The 16606-nt window shown below is 39.7% G+C and overlaps 1 protein-coding gene across 3 annotated transcripts in view; it reads right to left on the bottom strand.

Annotated features, from left to right (window-relative positions):
• Window positions 1–14877: 14877 nt before the first annotated feature.
• The window catches only part of DTD1 (D-aminoacyl-tRNA deacylase 1), a 125562-nt gene continuing 123833 nt past the window's right edge, over window positions 14878–16606 (bottom strand). The window contains exon 6 of one of the 3 annotated variants that reach the window (XM_075203822.1): window positions 14878–15996. The gene's annotated coding sequence lies outside the window, so the exon portion shown is untranslated. Of the gene's footprint in view, window positions 16581–16606 lie in introns of all 3 variants that reach the window. The other 2 variants (XM_075203821.1, XM_075203823.1) reach the window with 2 other exon arrangements.

The following is a 16606-nucleotide window of genomic DNA, read 5'->3' as shown; positions in this document are numbered from 1 at the left end:
AAAAATATAATTTTCAGTGTGCAGTTGCTAAATTTTAGCAAAAGCGCTTTATCTTGTTCAATATATAGCATACATAAAATGTACTATGCTTCAGGTATTCTTGCTTTCATTTACTTTTAACGTTGTTTATATACTGCATAAAGGATTTAGAAACTTGTCACAACTGAAGGTACTTGAGGGAAAATTTGTTAAAAGTATGCCTAGAAAATGTTTTGCAAAGTACTACTGATCTGTTTAAAACACTCCACTAAAAACATGGATTTGTCAGAAAATGGACCATGGACCATGAATGAAACTAATAAACCAATGTTCATAGTCCATTTTTTTTCTAAAAGTGAGTATAGCAAAAGTGCCTAGGTAGCAGAGAAATCAATGATACCTCTAGTTACTGTAGCTCAGTTATTGGCCCTTATAGGAAATTGAAAAAGATATTGCATCCAGCTAGCTTACAAAATATAATTCCAAATACATAATGAAAGACATATTTTGTTTAAAAAAAAACAGGACCCTAGTAATAAAAGATGCTTGCCTATGATAGGAACTTGATTGTGAAGACCCCTTGAATTTGTACCACAAATCATTTTGATTTTGCACTAGTGTGAATCTAAGATCCACCTAGGTGCATGCTTACTTTCTGGTCTTTGGAGACGCCTACACAAACTAATAGTGCGTCTAGGTTTGTGGGGAGCCGGAAGATGCACTGTGCAAGTGTAAATGTCACAACAAATCCAAGCTCCTTCCCCTTTACTATCACAGTGCCATAACTAGACATTTTAGTGCCCTGGGCGAGACAGGGCACCGGCGCCCCCCATCTAAGTGGGAGTGGCATTTGACAAGTGGGTGTGGCCAACCAAATGTGTGGGTGCGGCTAGCACTTTACTGAAAGGGGGCGGGAGTAACTTACATGGGGGACTCCAGACTTTCTCCTCCGGCTGATGACAGTCACACAGGAGACCAGGTAATATGCACCTAGATCTCTTTATATAACGACGTGAGAGCATAGGGCACAGGCAGGATGATCCCAATTTACTGAACATGATGTTCTGCAGCAGAATATGGTATTTAAATCCATCGCAAAAGCCTCACTTTGCATTTGAGGGAGAGGGGAAGGGGGAGTAACTTACAAGAGGTTGGTGCTTCTGCCCGTAAGTTCAGCATTTGGAACGCATGTGCGTTCCATTGAAGGAACTTCCTGAACTTCGAACTTCTGAACTTCAGAACTTAAGGGCAGAAGCACCAAGCTCTTGTAAATTAATGTTAATCTCTCTATCTCTCTTCAGCCCTTAAGTGGAACCTAAGAGCTGAAGGTATGGAGGCAGGGAGCGGGCGGCTGCTGCGCCCCCTTGTCCTTGCGCCCTGGGCGACGGCACCGCCCGCACCACCCTCATTACGGCCCTGCCTGAACAAGAATTTTACATTTTTCATACAAAAAAATACATATATAATGAAGTCGAATTTGAGCAGTCTCAACGCTTGCACATGAATGCGTGAGAACTACGCCTCGTAAGTGAACCCTAAAAACATTTAATTTGCATTTGCTCATTTCAGGCTCACTAGGGTACTTCCTTCTAAATGTCCTCAAAACTGACAAATACAAAAGGAAAATAGCCTTCTCTCTGATTGGTGGAGGGGCTCATTTAAATTGAAGTAATTCATATTCAATGTATGAAAACACTCATACTTATTTCGGTCAGTGTTATGTTTATATAGAATCAATGTTTATGCTACAGCTTCTTCTGACTTAAACTTTCTTAATACGGTAATGCATCAGATGTATATAAATATATATGTAGATTAAATGACATTTCAGTAGTTCATGTTTAATATAGAAATGTAGCTCTACATGCAGTAATCCCCTGTAATTAATTGTCCTGTCATAAACCCATTAGTTCTTTTCATGCATGAACATTTCACCACACTATATTGTTTTATTAACCACAATTTACAGAGTGCTATTTTAAACACCACCATTTTGTGTCACTTTAGAAGATGTGTATAATTGTCCTGGAGTGCTAAACACTTCTCCCACAATGTTAAACCTATATTATCTATCTATACTATCTGAAGCATGTTATTCTTTTCATATTTCTAATGGTAAAAATAGAAGTTAGGTCTGCTTAATAGCATAATTGGTTTACAGCACTGCCTCTATACAACTCCAGCTTATAACACAACTGGTATTACAGCAAGTGTGGCGTTATAAAGAGGATGAACTATAATGGGATGAATAGGAAGGTGATGATGAATAGAAGAATCACTGTAATTATAAGTTAATTATAACAGTACTGTTACGAGGAAAAAAGTCCATGGGGTATATTTACTAAATTGTGGGTTTGAAAAAGTGGGGATGTTGCCTGTAGCAATCAATCGGATTCTAGCTTTCATTTATTTAGTACTTTCTACAAAATGAAAGCTAGAATCTGATTGGTTCCAATAGACAACATCTACACTTTTTCAAACCCGCAGTTTAGTAAATCTAGCCCCCTATGTATACCCAATATCCTGACCATGTAAAATAAGCGTTGTCATGTTCCTGGACATTGGGGCCTAATTATTAAGCATGTTTTACCCAAAATCATGCAGCTATGGCAACTTTAAGTAACCAAATAATTTATCAAATCGACAACGCCAGAGAAATCGTAGCTTTCTACCTTGCTCTACGGCCGCCGGAGACTGTAGTCTCTCCAAAGTTTGAATCTACACGTTCAGTTTATGCAACTGGTCAAAAATCAATCTGATGTTTTTCGCCACTGTGGCTAACACCTATTACATACATATACTGCCTTTGACCCAGGGCGTGTGGTGGATATAGTGCCCAGAGGTAAGGGAGGCCCGTCAATGCTGGGTGCCCAACCCCCCTCCCCCAACGTCCCCTGCTCTGCTCTTAAATGAGTGGAGACCTCATCTGAGTGGATCATGCACCAGTCAGAAGTGGCCCCCTGTTCTGCAGGGGCGCACGGAGGATTGTCGGGGGCACCAGCGCTGTCCTATACAGCAGCCACAGCGCTGTCTAAGAAGCGTCCGCGGCGGTGCTGTATACAATACAGCACCGCCGCGGACGCTTCTTTGACAACGCCGCGGCTGCTGTATAGGACAGTGGCCACTTAGTTAGCGCAGGGGGGGGTTGAAAACAGAGCGGATGACTCAAGAGCCAATAACAGAATCACAAGGGCCTTCCCCAAACTTTGATCTGGGGCCCAGCGAAGCATATTATGCCCCTGCTTTCACCAGTTTAGGATATGTACAGATGCCTTCAGGGATCATGAGCATAGAAAGAATAAAAGTAAAACTTACATTTACCTTTGTGTTGTTTAGAATTGACATATTAAATATTATCCAATTTATTTTATTTTTTTCAAACAGACCTGTCATTGAGTCATTCTCAATTTGAACAAATAAAATGCAGGACAAACAGAAAAAATAATCTCCAAAGCTGGTCTGCTGATACAGAGCAACAGGCAGACAACTGACGCAATACCATTAGGTCCTAGTACTGCTAGTGCTGCATTACTGAGCCTATGCACAGGATTAGCTACTATATACACTTCTGGTCAGCATAAGTTAAGTAAACTGATCAATCTTGTTACTATTGATACATTTCTGCTGATACAAGCTGCATGTTGTCTGACAATTGTCTCTGCCACGGTGTGAATGACAGTTTGGAAGAGGTGACCTTTACAGTTTTTCTCGCCATGATGCATTTTGCTGACAAATGCTGATCATACGGATATTATATACTACCCTGTTTTTTTCTTCACTGATACAGATGCTGATAAAGCCAGCAAAAGTAGTAGTAGAAAGTTCTAATAAATACATACAAATAAGCAACTATTTTGTCATTTTCTCTACATGAACACTGACTGGTTATGTGATATTATGACAAATTAAAATAAAGTAATATCAATGCTTAAAGTGTACAGTAGCTAGGAAATAAATAAAACATTAAAGGGGATATTCAATTAGGTTTCCGGTGCGCAGTATTGACGGCAATACAGTACCGTCATAACGTGGATTTTCCTACGCAACTCTATGCACGAAAATCCATGTTATTGCGGTACCGTGGATTGACTTCGCGGTCCGTTCCGGCGTGTTACCGCGGACCAGAAACCTAATTGAATATGCCCCTAAGGTTCTGAATCATAACTGAGTGCAAAGCATAAAAAAGGAGTAACTTTGCATCTGGACAAAACCATGTTCCATTGGAGGGGAAGGTACATTTTATATGTGATGGCAGATATATAGTTGGGGTAGGTCATGTCTTAGATCAACTTTACATTTCAGTTCAAAAATAAAGCTATCAAGTATTTGTGTGCTACATGAAAGAACAGCCAGTATTTAACTTTTTTGCAAAATAATAAATTAATTTACACCCCTTGCATTGTAACATGGTTTGTCACAGAGAACATTTACTCCTTTTTTTGCCTTACTTACCTTAATGACTCAAGCCCTAAGAGTGTGTATATGACTAGGCCAACTGAGGAATCTGTCTCAGGTAGCAAGTTTGGAGGACAACAAAACATACGTAATTTAATGAAATAATGCAAAGTTGATAACTGATTTCTATTAGCAAAAGCCTAAGATAGTTTTAAGATAGTCTTCTGCTCTAGTCTACAATATATAAACCATATCAACCATACTTCCCAACTGTCCCAATTTAAGAGGGACAACCTCAGTTGGCCCATAGGGTTTGGGAGCTATGTCCCATTCATTGCTGCTCTGTGTAGCAGAACAGTGAACAGGTGCTGCAAGCTGCAATGAATGGGTGATTTTAGGAGAAGGGAAGATGGTGCGGATTAGCACATCAGATGTGCTGGCCACGCCCCCTGACACAAAAATATGCCCCTACTCGCAATGCGCCCAGCTGCAAAGCTTTCTTGCTTGTAGTACATGAGGCAATAATTTGCTCCCTAACGTGGTCAGAATATCTTGTCCTTGATTTGGCCTCTCTACTCAATAAAAACACACATTGAAGAATTTACAAATTGCTTATATTTTGCTAATCCACATGTGTATGGTCAGAACAGTACATATATTTTAAATAAGTTAAATAAAATTAAGTTTTAATAAACAATTTTGATCCAAATCCAAAGGGTGCCCCAATCAGAATACTTTGTTTTCTCCTTATCTGTCAATGATAAATGTAATCTTGGGAGCACCACCTAGTGGAGGAAGAAATAGAACAATTAAAGAAATAACTTTCCGAGCGCATCAAGGTAGCCTTCATTATCTCCTTGCTATCTGAACAAGTCCTAGCTTGGGCCTCCCCGCTTTGGGAACGAGAGGATCCACTTCTCTGGAGCTCTGCAGTGTTTATTGAAGCCTTTCAAAAGGTTTCTGATGAACCTGGTTGTGTCTCCTCCGTTGCCTCCAGTCTTCTTAACCTGAGTTAAGGGTCTTTATCAGTTGGACAATACGCTGTTCAGTTTCGCACATTGGCTACTGAACTCAAGTGGAATAACAAGGCCCTTATTGACACTTTCTGGCAGGGTCTCGCTGACCAGCTTAAGGACAAATTGGTTTCCAGGGAACTGCCAGCAGACTTGAATTCTTTGAATTCTCTCTGTATTAGAGTAGACCTCTGTTATAGGGAACGTACCCAGAAAAGGACTTCCTCTAGGAGATTCACACCTCGTCTTGCTCCACATTTCCAGAATCCGGCATCACCTCCACCACCATCACCTGAAGGGCCCATGCAAATTAATCGCTCCCGCCTCACTCTGGAAGAACAAGAGAGGCGCTTCAAACAAAATCTGTTTGTATTGCGGGGAGTTTGGACACCTTCACACCACCTGTCCTAAAAGACAGGGAAACTATGTTTCCTAGTCGTCAAAAGGGAGGCCGAACTAGAAGCTATATCACCCACTCCCAGCTCTATTCCTAATTTGGACTTCCTGATAACGGTCAAGCTTGAATCTCCTAATGGCCCTTTTGAGACATCTGCCTTTGTGGATTCTGGCACCACCGGAAATTTCATCTCTTCTTCCCTCGCCATGCAACTCCGCATTCCAATGTTGCCCTTACTGCAACCACTTTCTCTCACAGTGGTGGATGGTAATCACAGCTCCAGTGGTTCTATCACCAGCATTATCTCTCCTGTCCGTCTGTCTGCCAAAATATTGCATCAATAGTGGATTTAATTCCTGGTGTTGCCTAGGTCAATTAATTCTCTCATTCTAGGACTACCTTGGTTACGTACCCAAGCTTCCCAATTTGACTGGAACCGGGCCTAAGTTACTTCTTGGGGTCCTTTCTGCCACAAAAGGTGCCTCACACATTTGTGTTTCCCTCGTCCTCTCATACTTTGTGCAACATCCTCTCGCATGAACCTGTGGTTCCCACAGCTTATTCCTCCTTCCAAGATCTATTCAGCAAGGCAAAATCAGAGATCCTTCCACCACATCGTCCTTGGGACTGTGCCATTGATTTACTTATAGGAAAACATATTCCTAGAGGTCAAATTTACCCCCTTTCTCTTCCTGAAACTCAAGCCATGTCTCAGTACATTTCGTAAAATTTGCATCGGGGGTTCACCCGGAAATCTTCTTCACCTGATGGAGCAGGATTCTTTTTTTAAAAAAAGAAAACAGCTCATTACTTCCATGCATTGGCTACAGACCTCTAAGAAACATCACTGTTAAGAACCACTATTCTCTCCCCCTCATTTTTGAATGTTTTAATATCAGCCTCCAAGATTTATTCCAAGTTGGATCTCCACGGAGCTTACAATTTAATTTCTATCCAGAAGGGAGATGAATCGAAAACCGTGTTCAACACGAAGGGGCACTTCGAGTATTTAGTTATGCCCTTTGGATTATGCAATGCACCAGCTGTCTTTCAATTATTTATGAATTAGATATTTAGAGATCATCTCTATTTCACAGTAGTAGTATATCTTGATGATATCTTAATTTTTTCCCCGGAATCATCTTCTCACCCGATGCATGTCAAGGAGGTTCTTACTCGCCTGCGCCAACATCACCTTTTCTGCAAACTGGAAAAATGTATCTTTGAGGTTTCCCAAGTTCCATTTTTAGGGTATTTTGTGTCTGGAACCGGTCTGAGTATGGATTCCGAGAAGGTTGCTGCCATTACAAACTGGCCTCTTCCCCTTGGTCTAAAAGCCGTTCAAAGATTTGTGGGGTTTTCAAACTCTTATCGACAGTTTATTAAGGACTTTTCCTCTATTATTGCACCCATTACGGCTTTAACGCAGAAGTCAGTGAATCCCTAGATATGGTCTCCTGAAGCTGTGGCAGCCTTCAATACTTTAAAGGAGGCCTTTTCTTCTGCTCCTGTGCTTTCCCAACTCAACCAACACAAACCTTTCTTTTTGGAAGTGGATGCTTCTTCCATCGGAGTTGGTGCTGTCCTTTTTCAGAAATCTTCTTCTGGGAAACATCTGCTTTGTGGTTTTTTCTCTAAGAAGTTCTCCCCTAATGAAATAAACTATGGTATTGGGGATAAAGATCTCCTGGCAGTTAAGGCTGCCCTTGAAGAATGGCATCATCTCTTTGAGGGGGCCATCCATCCAGTGACCGTCTATACTGATCACAGGAACCTTATTTTTCTTCAAGAAGCCAAGTGTTTGAATCACCATCAAGCTCGTTGGGCATCGTTCTTTGATCGTTTTAATCTCGTTCTCACTAATCGACCAGGCTCTAAGAATATTCGAGCCAATGCCTTATCACAGTCTTTTGACGACTCTGATACTCTTCCTCCATCCCAGCCTAAACCCATCCTCCATTTGGCCATGATTGTAGCCCTAACAAAAACTTCTTATAGAACTCCTCCTTCAGGGTGTTCTTTTGTGGAATCTCACCTACAACACAAAATTCTTCGGTGGGCTCACGTGTCAAAGTTTGCTGACCTATGCCCTCCTGTTACGGCATTGTTAGTGGCCCTCCATCCGCCTTGATGTATGCAAATTCGTGGCAGCTTATGACATTTGTGCCCAACATAAGATTCCTAGATGTTCCCCCCAGGGTCTTCTTCATCCGCTTCCTATTACTGATCGCCCATGGTCTAGTTTATCGATGGAATTCATCACAGAGCTCCCTCCCAGTGCGGGTTATAACACTATTTGGGTGGTCATAGACCGATTTTTGAAGATGGTGCATTTTGGTCCTCTGACCGGGTCGCACTCCGCTTCTCAGTTGGCTCTCATCTTTATAAGGGAAATTTTTAGACTTCATAGTTGTCTTCAGGAAATAATTTCCGACCGCTGTGTCCAGTTTGTGTCACGGTTTAGGAAAGCCTTTTGCAGGAATATGGGCATAAACTTAAAATTCTCTTCTGACTATCACCCACAAACCAATGACCAAACGGAACGGGTGAACCAAGATTTGTAAGGTTTTCTACGGTGCTTTTCTAGCGAGAATCAATACAATTGGAGTGATCTTCTCCCCTGGGCAGAGTTTTCCCATAAAATCTCTATGTCAAGATTTTTCTTGCATTTGTTCGGCTACCAATGAAAACTTGCTAAGTTTGTCTCTGCGTTATAAACAGTTCGGTGATCTGCATCGGAGGTCCCTCCCTGATCTCAATCCTGGTGCTATTATTAACTTTTGCCCAGTTGACTAAATTTGTTCTTGCATAAATTGGTACTGAACCAATAACATTTGTATTGAGAAACATGCAGGCGATAGCACAAGACACATTATAAATCATTACAGATGATCTCTGGTCTATAGCCTGAAATTGGGGGAAGGTGGGTTAAACCTCTGTGGAATATACAGCCAGTGACGGGGAAGAGGGTCTCTACAATGTGTTGTTTGCGACTGTGGACATTTTTCCCTATCTAATGTTGATAAAATAAAGGATATTAATTCAATATGCTTTCAAATGAAAGTTCTTTAGTTATACATAGAAATAAAAATGTTATTGTAGGCCAAGCCAATGTAGCACAAACATTGTTTACGGTCATTATGGTGCAAATTACTATCCATCCTGATGGGGTTAAACAAACATTTGAGCTCAGGCATATTTAGAAATAGACCAACCAAATTCAAATTTTTTTCCGATTTTAGTGTCCTAGATATAGAATTTTTTCAGATTTTAGTGTCCTAGATATAGAATTATTGCTTCAAGGAGATAAAATTATGGTAAGAATTTGTGGTGAATGCAAACAAACTTCTTTAGCAGGGACTAGGTCAGGAATGATATGATACATTTTCTATTCTATTACACTGTAGAAAAGGGAGAAAACACATTGAAAGCAAGGTGGCTGCAATATCATGCACAGCTAAATTGTGCTTTGAAACCATAATACATGTCAGCGCACAAATTGGCAGAGAACTTTAAAATGGGGAAGGACAGGGTCACTATTGATAGAAGCGCTACAGATACTTTAAAACAGGGCACACAGTTAATGAGAAAAAAAAAAGGATGCTCAACATCTGGGATGTGTGACAGTTCTGGTGAAACCCAGGACAAAAGAAAGAGGGAAGATAGTAATGAGAGATGGAGAGAGCATATTGGTCTCAAAAGACTGGCACAACAAAAGAGGAGGCTATACAAACAGATCAGCTAGCTTAGGCAGCAGTTACAATGCCAGAGGGAATTGTGATAAGGTCAGACTAATAGCGGAAGGAAAGCTCTGAAGGCATAAAAGGCTTTGCAATTTAGACAATGAACGCTCCTGCGCCAGTAAGAGTATAAATCTTTGAGAAAAAATGTAAATGCATATAAATACACTTTAATTATTAAAATCATAACCTACTTTCATATTAATAAATAGACCCCAGTACTTGCGCTGAAAAGCATATTCATTGCAGGTGAATGTTTCATTTTATATTATAGAATATCACCCAATTGTGTGCAGAACACTACACAGAATATCTAGGATACGGCTTTCAGGGCAATAGAAGTTACATTATACTGGTGCATGGGACACAGACATATAAAGTAACTTGTCAGCTTATGGAGAATTTTGACAAGTATAATTTAAAACCGTTTTTCCAGCCCCTATTTCTTTGTAAAGATTGGGAGTAATTAACTACTAAAGTACGGGATTGAACAAGTGGAGATGTTGCCAATAGCAACCAATCAGATTCTAGTTATCATTTACTTAGTACATTCTACAAAATGACATTTAGAATCTAATTGGTTGCTATAGGCAACATCTCCTCTTTTTCAAGCCTGCAGTTTACTAAATATACCCCTTGGATATGGTATTGTTTTTGGAGTAATTGTATAAGCAAGATAAATCTCTTTCACATTTTAAAGGATGTTCATTGAAAGGTTGTTTTCACTCAATTTTTTGGACTGTACTGAATGTTCTCTCCCAAGGTCAAATAAAGCATCTTACACAGTCCTGAATGTTAAGACGAATCGTTGGGACCAACATGACCATTGAGACACTGTGAAAAACAGAAACAAACGTGGAGTAGGGGAGACCTACCATATAAAATAAAGATCCTTTTACAGACACTTGCGGGTATATTTACTAAACTGCAGGTTTGAAAAAGTGAAGATGCTGTCTATAGCAACCAATCAGATTATAGTTATCATTCTTTTAGTACATTCTACAAAATGACAGCTAGAATCTGATTGGTTGATATAGGCAACATCTCCACTATTTCAAACCTGCAGTTTAGTAAATATACCCCATAGGGCCTGACTCATGTTCGGACGTACACTCATTTGCGTAGTATATCCTATGCGAAATAGCTCTGCGCATGTGCAGAAATGAACCTTACGCCAATAAATGTAATTGCATGCAATTCATGTCCAAATGCAAATGACAATTACGACTGCCTACAACTGCAGAACAGGGGAGAGAAGGGCAATCTAATGTTTGCAATGTATAGTGAGGGCGTGCCAAGTATGTTTCCGACACAGCTGTGGCAGATTCAAGCCCTGGGTTTGTCCTAAGTACGCTTGCTTTCAGTAGTATCCTTTTCACCAGCTACAGGACAGGTGTCAGGTCCTGACTGATAGTGATGACTGACATGGCATAGTCTTTGAATTAAAAATTACATGTATGCGTTCCACTAGCTAGCACAGAACATGTTTATGCAAGTAAGAGAAACTATAAAAGTTCATTATATGCACAGGACGCATTAAAAGCATCTTTATGTATTTAATGTAAACAAAATATATTTTTCTGAAATCCATATTATTATTAAATGATTAGACTATTAAGAGTTGTTAATTTCTTTTATAATATACATTTTTTTAATGTGATCTGATGTGACCTTATACACTTGTGCGTATTCAGCAGTCCGTTCTGTCTATTCACATATGGCAGCTAGTAACGATTGGGCCGAGCGTACTTACACCCAGATTCAAGTCAAACGCATCACGAGATCCGCTCCGATTTGACTTACGCATTCAAGCTGCTTTCGGACTTTAATCAGGCCCCTAATTTTCAATGATTTACACAAATTACAATTATCTGCATAAAAATATGACGCCAAGGTGAACTGAACAGTATTTGTATTTTTATATTACTCTTTGAAATAAAAAAAAAGTAAAAAAAAAGTAGATTATGCCAAAGCAGATATCATATTGATGCCATTATTTATTAAGGGGGAATTAAACAACTGAATTAAACTTGGGCAATATTTACTTGCACAGCTCTTTCAACAACATAGCAGTTAATATTTTTTGTGAAATATCCATAAACTATTTGAATTATTAAGTCTATATATTATGTTCAGGTGGTGCCACATGTCAATTTAGTCCTTATTTGCCTACTGTAAATTTTGTTTGCTCATGCTACACTTAAATCTATGGAATAATCCTGGTACCACCTTTATACATAGTTGCTGACTTTTCAGACTTTCCCTACGGAAGTTCGAGAGCAGCTCCATGAAGTCAGAGACAGGTGGGTCCTACTGCCCCATCAAAATGCCCCATTCACCACAGAGCAATATTACACAGGATTTGCAGGCACTGCAGCTTCTAAGGAGTGGAAAGATTTGCACCATCTAATGAGTTGGTTGTGCTGATGGCATTCCTTGCTAAGTGAAGAATATGCCGTCAAATGCCCGAAGTTTAGCACTGTAGTGTAAAAATGAGATTTAATTTTGCGTGAAGTGATTATTTAAGAAAAATAAATAAGATAAAGAGGTGGAAAGTTGCATTTAGAGGGGAATTTCCTGCTTTATGGAAGAACACACACCCCTTTTTCTCCTAAAAAAGGTAGTGTCCTTATATATATAATAGGACACTCTTGCACCTCACAGTTGCACTTCCGCAGGAAAGTGAATTCCTAAGCGCTCTTTGAACTGGGTCCCATGCACATTTTCAGGTTTATTTGCCACAAAGCCAGGCGCATATTGATTTTAAAATGGTGAGGTAGGCGTGGACCTTAAAATAAGCCAGGCAGAAGACTATGCTCGCTTGTGCGCATGAAGAACCGTATGGTCGTCGTTTTCAGTCAGCGACCTTAACCACCGAGCTACTCCTTCTCTTTTATACACTTTATAGGGAAAATGAATCATTTATTTTACTGAAAAACCTGTGTGTGTTATTTAGCAGAAGTTAGTTAAACAATAAACACAAACACTATTTAGCTGATCCTAATATCCAAGTGTGTTCTTTCACCAATTCACTTGCATCTTGTAACCACCATTCAGCCAAATATAAATCATAAACAAAATACAATTTTGAGGATAATATCCCTTAACTTTGGTCAAGCTTGAAACACGTCAAACTCTTAATATACCTTTTATCCCTGTTCATCTCAACACAGTCAAATTGTCTACATGCGTGCCCAAGTCTGTTATTTAAAAAATAGGTTAATTGTGGAATAAGACAGGTGCACTAAAAAGAGCTCTGGCTATATATTTTAAAAATGTTTTATTTGATAAGAGTTGTCTTAAAGCACATATGGGGGTAAATGTATCAAGCTGAGAGTTTTCCGGCTAGCTATCATTTATTTAGTACATTCTACAAAATAATAGCTAGAATCTGATTGGTTGCTATAGGCAACATCTCCACTTTTCAAACCCACCGGAAAACTCTCAGCCTGATACATTTACCCCATGGTGTGTAAACAGCATTTATATGTGCTGCATTTCCTAAAAAGTCATCAGACATTAATACAAATTAACTGCAAAAGATTAAATGGGGCACATGAACTGAAGTGAACGTTTTGATGCAGTACCCCTTCAATCTGTCTTATGGATTCAATTCAAGTCTATTTCTAGTACATGTAACAGAGAGATTATTCTTTATAGTCTTATGGAAATGCATATAAAATATTGCCCCTATACTGAGAGGTATTTTATTTATTTGCTAGAGAATTCACCTATTTCCATGGCTTTGCAGCTGGTGAGAGCTCTTCTCCTTATCTGTCATGTCGCTGACACAGGGAGACCTCCACTAATGTTTGCAGCTGTCAGGGGAAGGGGACACTGAGAAGCAATCTGGTGGGTAGCTGATAATAAACTTTCATAGTAAATGTGTATTCTTCCATGGCAATTAACAAGGCAAAACCATTGTACTTTTAAATCTACAAGTTATATTGCTCTTCACATTAAAAGTCAACTTTTTTTGTTTGTTAGTTGTCTTTATTTATTCAAGAACACCTTCCCTACAGTGATTTTCTAAATGGGACGATTTACCCAGGGCAAATGTAGTGCAGCTGAGCCCAGTAATATTACCTTATAAACACTGCCACACCACCTTAGCGCAGTAACTCTGTATATTGTATTACTAGTAGTACAGTTTACTAAAGATCATTTTGGATTGGGAATCCAGAATAAAATAGGCCTTGCATTTGGGCAAGTGTTGCAAATTAAAGTCTAGAATTTAGGGATTCACTAGATCTAAGATTAAACTCTGGATTTGGCTTCATTCTAGTGTATCAGCAATATATTTATAGGATTTTCGAGACCCAGCCCACGTAGCTCACTATGGGACCAGCCTGGGGGGCAGATGCTCCCAGCACCTGAATTTAGCACAGATCTACTGGTATTATCTCCTACCTTGCCATATAATACTACCCTGGTTATGGTATTCGCTTTCCAAGATAATAACATTCAAATATGACTTGTTTTAGACTGTATGACATCTCCTTTTTTCCAAACTACAGTCCCCAGTTTCTTTTAACACATACTTGCCATCTCTCCAGGAATGTCCGGGAGACTCCCGATTTTTGCGACAGTCTCACGGACTCCCGGGAGAGTGGGGCAATCTCCCGGATCTGCCCACTTCACTAGGAAGTGGGCAGAATTAGGTCCCAAATGCCGCGATTCCCGGTGAATCGCGGCGTTTGGCCCTGCCCCCCTGTCAAATGACGCATCTGTGTCATTACGTCATGGGGGCGGATCCAAAATGACGCGCATTTTGGAGCCTTGCCCCCATCACGCCCACCTCCCCCGGCAGGCTCCCAGAAACCAACTTTCTAAAAGTTGGCAAGTATGTTTTAACATGTACACATTACAATTATTTAAATTAACCATATATAATTGACTCCTTTTGTATTTTAAGCTTTATAGTTTTCATCATTTCACAATAATCTATGGACCTACAGTACTCTTCCATTTTGATTGAAGCAGGCTCCTCACCCACACAGACTAGAGACAGCCATTTTGTGGGCTACAACAATATTCAAGAGAATGCAGCCAATCAAAGCACCAGTAATTAGTGCATACTTGCCAACATTTCTGATAGTAATTCCAGTCAAAATAGTACACGTTCGCAATGCGTATATACCCTTTTCTTATAGGCCGTGCTCCCTTACAGAGGCTGGAACTATCCGGCCTGTTCGCAGCCATATTAGTGGCATAGCTGAGATGGGGGCAACTCTCCCCATACCAACTGCATTCTCGTTTTTCTGACTTTTGCACTAGTATAGAAAGCTTTCTTCCATTTTCATACTATTCTTCCCCATCCTTTTCCACATAAACAAAAACAAAGACAAAGTAGTAATTTAAATGACAAGAATATTTATTACACAGTCTGCTGCACATAAGCTGTTAGCATCACAAATATACACAAAAATGGTAACAGAAAATGGACTCTATTATGACATTAATTACACAGCAAAATCCCTCGTCCTCCACGATCTTGTTTTCTACACATCCCTGAAAAAAAATTAATAACATTTAACGCACATTAAATATAAAGGACATTGTGTATGTTTTTCAACAGTATTTTTTGCAACAGTTGTATTTCAATTTGAAGAATTCAAAGAAGAGGGCGTTATGTGACCACATTCTGCTTCATCAGGCAAATATGACAGCATGTATCACACACAGGGCCGGATTAAGGGAATGGAGGCCCCTGGGCTAAGGGGGCCTCCATTCCCCTGTGAGGGCCCCCCCCGTGACCCAATCGCCCACCCGGCACTTACCTCCTTCTCCTCCTTCCCTCACGAGACCTCCTCAGTAAGGAGACTACAGCGCGCCGGGGAAGTACTGCAGTGAAAGTGCTCAGCAGCACTGATCGGGCTGGGGGCGCCCCCGGCCCAGACCGATCAATACTGCTGCTGAGCACTTTCAAGGGCCCCCTGGATGCCCGTGGCCCCTGGGCTGCAGCCCAGTTAGCCCTATGGTTAATCCGGCCCTGATCACACATGTGAACAGCATAAGTATGAAGTGTTAATGTCATCATTTAAAAAATTGACAAATTGTCAAATAATCACTTAAATACTTAGTATAATGACCTATTAAAATTCATGCATATTGTCAGATAGTGGATACTTTCATAAAGTAAGAGTCTTGTTTGGTGTGCTATGTTGAAAACAGGGTAACCAAAAACAAGTTTTTGGCTTAATTAACCTTTAACTATTACGCAATTTCTTATGAAACAAACAGCATTGCTATTAACATATATTTTATTTGATCAGAGCATATTTCTTGAGTACATAAAGACAGGCAGATGGGTGAGGTGGGCACAAAATGTGATTTCTTTTTAATTTGCACAATTATATTCTTCTAATATCCATAAAAATACTACAACAGGAAAGTAATATATGTAGACCGTAAGATGAACAAGAATTTAATTTTTCCAGTCTGCCCCAGTGTGTGATCTCTGTACTTTCACCTGTAGAGAATTGTAGAAATTGGTGGCGCTTTGTAAATAAATCATTATCATTGGAGCTCGTATTAGGAAAAAAAGCATTGCAAATAAATTAAGCCATTATTTCATTTACTCAATGTTTTACAAATTAATCAAATTGAAATCTATGGTCAAGTAAATGTTGTCTCTTTGTAGCACTTATACCACTGATTTTGATAACAAAAGGGACAAGGTGGGACAAAATGGTTGTATGAGAACTACACATGGCTTATTAACTCAGCCTCTTATATTATGTGGGTCTAGCTATTATTCAGTGAGGCATTATTAAAGCAACTTGTTGGTGAGATTTAGTTTGAAATGTACAGAAAGAGTGAATAAACATGTATATATGGACTAGGGAAGGTCTACTATTGGACGTTGAGACCATATACAGAGTTTTGATTAAGTAAATAATTGACAGAAATTACAATAAGAGACATAAGACTGGATAAATGTACAGTGTTTGAACAGACAGCAAGAACCAACAGATATTGAGTACGCTATGGTGTATTCCATAAAAACACAAATGCTTTGGTCCCTAAGGAAATATTTTCCATGTTGGTGGGATCCTAGAAGAGAGAGACAAATATAACAT

This window comes from Mixophyes fleayi, chromosome 3 (assembly GCF_038048845.1).
Source record: "Mixophyes fleayi isolate aMixFle1 chromosome 3, aMixFle1.hap1, whole genome shotgun sequence".
NCBI classification, from domain to species: domain Eukaryota; kingdom Metazoa; phylum Chordata; class Amphibia; order Anura; family Limnodynastidae; genus Mixophyes; species Mixophyes fleayi.
This window is presented reverse-complemented; position numbering and strand designations above follow the sequence as displayed.